This window comes from Chinchilla lanigera, unplaced genomic scaffold, assembly GCF_000276665.1.
Source record: "Chinchilla lanigera isolate Chin_1 unplaced genomic scaffold, ChiLan1.0 scaffold00032, whole genome shotgun sequence".
NCBI lineage: Eukaryota > Metazoa > Chordata > Mammalia > Rodentia > Chinchillidae > Chinchilla > Chinchilla lanigera.
The window spans coordinates 4,448,263-4,455,852 of NW_004955433.1; the positions used below are offsets into that span (position 1 = coordinate 4,448,263).

At 45.6% G+C, this 7,590-nt stretch overlaps 1 protein-coding gene across 1 annotated transcript in view; it reads left to right on the top strand.

Moving 5' to 3' along the window:
* The window catches only part of Prdm8 (PR domain containing 8), a 20,349-nt gene that overhangs the window by 4,924 nt on the left and 7,835 nt on the right, over positions 1 to 7,590 (top strand). The window contains exon 3 of the mRNA XM_005388496.2: positions 3,828 to 3,868. The gene's annotated coding sequence lies outside the window, so the exon portion shown is untranslated. The remainder of the gene's footprint in view (positions 1 to 3,827; positions 3,869 to 7,590) is intronic.

The window sequence follows — 7,590 nt, forward strand, 5'->3', positions numbered from 1 at the left end:
GGGGGGGCCTGCAACATAAAGTTACACAGCAGGGGTCCTCACACCCTTGGACTCCAGACACCTAGAGATGGAATCCAGTCCCTACTCTGAATCCCCCTGCCCACTTTAGACAGACTCCTTGTCCCCCTGAGTTTTGAAGCTACTTTCCATCACCTTTCAAATTATTTTAAGGAAAGATGTAGTAAGAGAGCTAAGATGCACCGTCAAGTCAGGCATGTAAATGACTGTTAGCTCTCTCTATGTGCTAGGCCAAATGCACTGCCAGCCTTACCACACAGAATTCTTATGTTGAGCCTAGTAGCATCGCAGATCCCCTGCTTCACAGAAAACAGGACAGAAATAACAGCTAACCCAAGCAGTGGCCCTCCTGGGTCCACTGAACCCAACCTGGGCCTTACCATAGTCATAGATGCTGGTTTCCTTCTTTACAGATGAAGAAACCAAAGTTCAGAGAGGTTAAGTGATTCATTTTAAGGCGCACAGCTGGTAGATTACAAACCTAGAATTCAAATTTAACTGTTCAGGGTCCCAAATTTCAAGTCCTAAACAGGGAAGCCTCAACTGAAGGTTATTACCCGCTCTGTGGGTTGGGGCGGGGTGGGGACTTATGCAGTGGGAGACTGTGCTGGATCGAACTTAATAAACCTGATCCAGGCTGTAACTGCGAGGTAAGGGGCAAAGTCTGGGCCTGCGTCCTGGACCGAAGAGGGGGCAGTGTCTGTGAGCTCTGACCCTGCAGAGCAGCAGGGGACCGCGTCTGAGAGAGGTCACCTTGGAACCCAACCCGTGCGGGTGGAAAGGGTTCAGAGGCTTCAGAGGGTGGAGAGGGGCACCCTACCCTCCATCAGGGCTTCTGCTGGTGGACTGAAATTAATCAGACACCCCGCAGAGTCGCCCTGCATCAGACTTCTTCACCCTGAGATTCTAACATCTCCCCGGTCTAAAAAAAGGACCCCCAACACACACACCAAGAGGAAGGCGAAGGGTGGGTCAGGGCAAGAGCCCTATCCCAGGCCACCCGCCAGGCCTCCTGGGCAAAGCCCTCCTCTACCGACTGGGAGGAGGACGAACTAGAGGAAGGACCTCGCCCCTGGGCAGGAACTAGGGATCCAGAACCGACCTCTCCTGCACGTTTTGTGCTGCGCTCGTCCCAGAAACCTCGAGCATTTCCGGGCCTTCTCTGAGTCCCTTCGGAAGCGCTTGCACAACAAGCGCCCCCAGTTTTCTGGCAATATTAGTAACAAAGGCGGCGCTGCAGTGGGCATTTAATTCATGCTGGCATTGCGCTAGGGTCCTGCTAAACAGCAGCCCAGCCCTCGCGGTAACTTTACGGAAAGGGCTCCTGGATTGCCGTGGGTTCTCTGAGCGAGGCCTGAAGCCCACGCAGGTTAACGTCCCGGCAGGGCAGGGAGTGACCCTGGACAGCCTGGCTCGAGGTGGAGCTGTGGGGCTTCCTGAGCCCGCCCTGCCCGCCCATCTGCTGGGGTAGTGCTCCAGATTTCCGAGGAGAATGTTCGTTAATGTAGGCACCAGCCCTCCCTACGAGGTCCAAGACTGACATGAAACCAGTGCGGCTCTCGGATGTAATCCCTCGCCATCTGCTCGCCGCTGCTTTCCAGCGCGCACTTGCCCCATTCCTGCGAGTACTCGCCAAGGTCCGGAAGGCCGCGCTCACCAGCGTTGTTCAACTGCAGCGAAACCGAGGTGGAGCTCGGTGGCCCGAAGCATAGCTAGCAAGAGTCAGGATCACAGTGTCCAGCCCGAGAGGAAAGTTGAGAGACCAGAGGGGCGAGGTCTCGGTGCGCTGCGGCAGGCTAGGGTTCACAGACCCGGCCCAGGGGCCGCCTTTCCCTGCAGAAAGAGATCTGGAGGCAGGGGTCGGTACCAGTTTCTAGGGGGACTTAAGGCTCAAGAACAAGCAGAAAGTGGCGCTTTGGTGATGCACTTCGTCCCTACTACCTTTGGCAGGTGCATCTAGAGCACACCGAGAATGCCCCAAATTTCCAGCTTGCCCAGCTTCTGTACCCCAACCCTCCCGCTCTTGATGACATGCTCTGAATGCTTTTGTGAATCCGGGTAAGTGCAGCGGGAGCAGAATGACCTTTCAAAGTCTTCCCTTCCCGTATCTCTCTTAGACCAGTTTGCCTACTTTGGCCCTCTCTGCACTCTCTCGCTGTGCTGTTTCCCGAGACAGAGGCACCAGAGAACTCGGGCATCAGGGATTGTCCCAGTCCAGCAGGCACTTCAGTGCATTACCTTGTGGTCCAAACTCTGGCCTCACACTCAGCAGCCAGGAGCCTTGGGGTAAGCAGCCAACGCTTTCCTCAGAGAGAGGAAGGAAACCACTGCACACTCTGTGCCTGGGCTTCCTCCAGGACATGTTCACAAGTTCAGGGATCTCTCTTTCTGACAGACATGAACTTCACGGGGCCTTCAAAGAACTCTAGAATTACAGCAGTGCTATAGGCTATTAGATTTCCCCCACACAAGTGATCAGCCACAAAGATCATACTCAGAACTGATCCCCTTTATAACTTCATCCACTTTGTCTCTGCAGGACCAATTACCCTACTATGTGAGGTCACACGAACTGTTGTCTCAGAATCATCTTACATGAAAATATGCACAGTACTGGCTACTTTATAAACATGCAGCTGAAGAAAATGATTGTCCTAACACCTTTTTTTTAAACCTTGCAACTTTGGAAAACATTCATCCCAACTATCTTACAAATACCCTCCACACACACACACACACACACACACACACACACACACGTCTGATTAAGTAAAAAGTTGTTCATACCTAAACTGGATTCTAGGCCTGAGATATCCCAATGTCCAGATCATTATATTCAATGTGTTTATTCTTAAGGATTTATGAAGACTGTATTGGATAATTCTGGGTATTCTTCTTTTTTTAAGTGTAGATTTTTCTTACAACATTAGGGAATATTATGATATTTGGCTTTGCAGAGACGATCAAATCAGGCTGCGAAGAAGCTTTTCACTCAAGTTTAAGAAAGCAAAAGCAAGTTTCAATCCCTCCTGTTGTTTTGTTCGCTTCATTTTGTAAATCCATTGTTGTTTATAGTACTTATGATGTTACTATTATTTGTTTTTTGGTTTTGTTTTTTTGAGACAAAGTCTCCCTATGCAGTTCAGGCAGGTCTTGAACTCACTTTGTAGCCCAGCCAGGCCTAAACTCGCCATGATCCTCTTGCTGTGGTCACAGGTGTGTGCCACCACACCCAGCGTTACTATTATTTGTAACAACTTGATCTTTGACTACTTCTTCAAGGATTAAGACGGAAAACAGACTTACCTAACATTTGGCAGTTTTAAGTGGCTTGGAAAATCTGTTGAAAGCTTTGCACATGTTTAGGAAGATATTCTCCACTGGTGCTAACTTAAATAATGGAACACCTGCAATTTGTATGAATTGAAATCATGAAAGTTGGTTTTCACTCAAAAAGTTCAATTGGCAATAAGCAGGTGAGCAGTTAGAGTGTTTGGGTATATCCAAGGCTCTACCAAAGCAATATGAATCATCATTGTTATGATTACTAATTGATATCATTCCCATTTCCTTAGGCCTCAGCAAAGTATGCAGAAGCCAAATTCAAGCTGGAAAGGCATGAGCCTGCTTGCCCTTTGGCCATTCCCCTTCCCCAAGAAAACAATGCTTTCTGCTGTTCATCCCCAGCAACCCAGTTTCTCACAGTCTAAGTCCACAACTCAGGAGGCGAGCTGGAATCAGGTGCCAGTGCATGGAGTCTGCCCAAGAAGTATACACTGTAGCAACCAGTGCCTTTCTTTTAATTTCAGGAATTACAACCTGAAAGGACAGGGGATGGAATGGACCTCAGGTACTGAATCTTCAGGTGATGCTGCTCTTTCCCCTGCAGAAGAGATTTCATGTATGTAGAGCCTCTCAATTTGGTGGATTCCTATGGCCTATAATAAATCTCCTGAAGATTTTATTTGAGACCACTGGACACTCTCTGGTCCCTTGTCTGCTGGAAAGCCTGGTCCAGAGGACAAGGAGGCTCAGAGTGACTAGCTGTGGCCTGCACAAGGGCTGTGGTATCCATGTCTAGGAAGGACTTTGGTATGTGTGGATATGATGGGAAAGGAGCTGTTCATTGACAGATCTCTAGACAGTCACTTGGGGAGGAGTAGAAAAGCTGAGAGGACTCAGGAGGTCAGGATTTGTCAAGTGTAAAGCACTGCATGCTGGTCTATAGTAGATCACTGCAGTTTACTAGCTCTGCTAGAGATCATCAGAAGTCAATGAGTCAGTTCCCTACAACTCAGATCCAGGAGAGGATAGTAGAAGATAATAACAGAAAGCTTTCAAAGACTAGCTAGCTCTCAGCTGAGTTCTAACAGAAGTGTAAGTGGAGTTTGATTCAGAGAGAAAGACTTAAACTTGAGAAAGGTAGATAATAGTCATAGTGATGATAATAGTAGTAGCAGCAACGTTAAAAATGGGATCATGTGTTGAAGAGAGAAAATTATGAGTCAAGAGAAGGTTGTATGTAGGTAGGAGTATGAAGCCCATCCTTACAGGCTACAGAATTATCCACCATGGAGTTTCTGGCTTTTCCAGAACCATCTGGAAGTAGGCACTCATTTATCCCCCAGTGAACCAACTGTAACACTTAAGGTGAGGAACAGACCCAAAGTGAGCTTGCCATATATATTTATAAAAAAACAAATTGCCTCCAACCCCTGTAAACTTTTATTCAGCTCAGCAAGTCTGCCTATTCTTTTTTTTTTTTCCTTCAAGGACCAAGAATTGAACTCATGACCTTGTACTTGCCAGGCAGGCGCTTTGCTGCTGAGCTAAATCCCCAGCCCCAAGTCTGCCTATTCTTGATGGACTTAGATATATAAGCAGATAAACAAGCATCAGTTAAGATAACCCTCCAATTCCTCTTTTTGAACCCACCAAGTATCACTTTCCTAATAAAAGAAAAAGTGATAGGAAATGAGATGAGAACATCCAAGATGACATTTTTGCACAAAAGTGCTGTTTCCCCAACCCATCAACCTATTATTTCTGTTTCTTCATGTACATGTCAACTTTATCCCTTAGAAAGTTCCTTTTCCTGAACGGTGAGGGTAGGAGGCAATGCTTCCCCTTGGAGTTCCATTCTCTGCCTGCCTTAAACCTCCAGTTCCTTCCACAGATGTCCCTGTGGGAAATCCAGAAGCTTAGGAAAGCGCAGCCACCCTCTACTTCCTTGGCATCCTCTTGTCTTCTAGTGTAGTTTTCCTCCCACCACGAATTGCCACATTCTTGACACCAAGCTGTTGCTGGTGTGTTGCTTCAGAAATAGAGTAAGAGAAGGATAAACCAGGACCGAGAAAGGAATAGAAAGAGAAAAACAAAATCTTTTCATTTTTATAGAGTAATGATCTTTAAGTGATATTGGAAGTTTTTTCTACCGGCCTTCTGTTATAGATGTTAAGTTATTTAGGGTTCCATTTTTCAACCTTGGAGGAGAAAAAGCATTGCCTATTCTAATAATATTCAAGCCAGATTTCCTTTCTAACTCTTGCCCCACTCCCATGCCAGAACCACCTGAGGAGTCTTTTCCTCAAGGGCTCTTTGGTTGGAAACAACCCTGAAGTTGTCTGCACGCATATTTTTGCCATAGTAGTACAGAGCCTTGCTGGTGAGCTACTTACTCTTCATTGTCATTCTTCTAATCTTTAATTGGAAATAAAATCCCAGGGAAGAGAGCTCCAAAAATATGCATAAACCCATTGTTCCATGTCAATTACATAAAACTATTGACTGAAGGATATTTTTATAGTACTGTCTAAGGCTGAATAAATGCCTCAGCACTTCATTTGATACCAGTGAATTCCAGTAAGTGATTTCAAAGTAGTTTATGCACCATTTTAGCCAGTAAATTTAAAGAGAAATAAAAATAACGTGCAGACTTTCTGTATCTCCTATTAATGATCTTCATTTAGAGCATTTATGTTACCAAGTAAGATGGGTACCATGCAAAATACTGGAAAACACTCTAAGCAGGAACTTTAACTTAATCTTCCTCATATTTTAAAATATCAGTCATCCGGTTCATAAAACAAAGAAGCAGAAGGAGAAATCTAATTAGAGGACAAAAAAAAAAGTGCTATTGAGGTGAAATGTGTGATGGGCAAATTCTCAATCAATCTCTCTTCCTCTGATGTATGGAATTTAGCTGTTGTCTAGCCTGAGCTTGGAAAGCTTACCCACCCACAACTTAAGCAATAGAAATAGTCTTTATTTTATGCAAACTAGAAACTAGGTTTCAGTACCTTACAGGAGGCACTCTCTATACTTTAAAAGGGAAAAACTAGGCACATCAAATACGCCCGTTGACAGTTTGTTTACTAATTGCCCACCTTCTGAAGTAGATGTTCTGATATTCACAGTATTAAGAGGGTTATTTAACAGTGGCTTACATGGACAGATGACTTTTTCTGGGAAAGACAACTTTGTATTTTCTAAGTGACAGCCAAAACAGGCACAATGGAATGTTCTCTTTAACAGATTGGTGGAATTAAGTTCCTGAACTGCCTCCTACTCCAGCCCTAGCCACACCAGTGCCTGACTCTGGCTGTAGTGCCTATGGGACCACAATTCCCTATGGGTACCTGTCTAGTTTAAATTGCTGTTGTTCATGTCTGTGCCTCTCCTGCCCCCTTTTTACATTTCTTTTCTCTTCTCTTAGTTCACTTACATATCTGGCAAATATTCTTCAAACCCAGGGTTTTCTTCCATATGTTTGAGACAGTCTTTTAGCATTTCTAATTCTCTTGCCCTTTCTTTAAAGAATCGATGCATGAAGGGGTATGCTTTCCTGTACAGTGTATGAGAGAGACAGAGAGAGACAGAGAGAGAGAGAGAGAGAGAGAGAGAGAGAGAGAGAGAGAGAGAGAGAGAGAGAGAGAATCTGATATTTGATGGAGCTGCCAGTCATGAAACAATTAGTAGCTCAGCCCAGCTGCAGTCTTACACAGAGACATATGAGAGCCTTCACTACATGGAGCCTTGTTCATTAGGACTCACTCTTAGCTAAACTATTTAAAACTGCACATATTTGCATAACAGAAATGACACCTTAAGATGAAAGAAAACTAAAGTCCAAGAAGCTTTCTTTGAACAGTCGGTAACTAACTGGAAGTTCATGGAAAATTCTGCCCTTTCTCCCAATACGTGGAGCTTCTGTAGCCCTTCCTGCTGGAATCCCACCTTATTCTTAGGTAGAGATTCTGTCTGGTCTGAAGTCCGGGGAACTGGGTGAGGTGGTGGCCAGCAGAGAAGGGAATGGAGAGAATGAGGGAGTAGAGAAAGAAGGAAGAAGAGGAGAGGGATAGAGGAGGGAGAAGGGGAGAGACGTCAAGGAGGAGCATTCACGGTTCTTCTCTCCTCTTCAGTCTTCCCAAGCTGGCCTCCTGGAGTGGCCGGAACGTGGTGGAAAAGGCACTCAATGCCTTGCTGGTCCTCTGGGTTTCAGAGGATCCAACTAACACAATAAGCTGCTCTTTGCCAACTCCCCATAATGTCACCTTATTTCAGCTCTGGGGT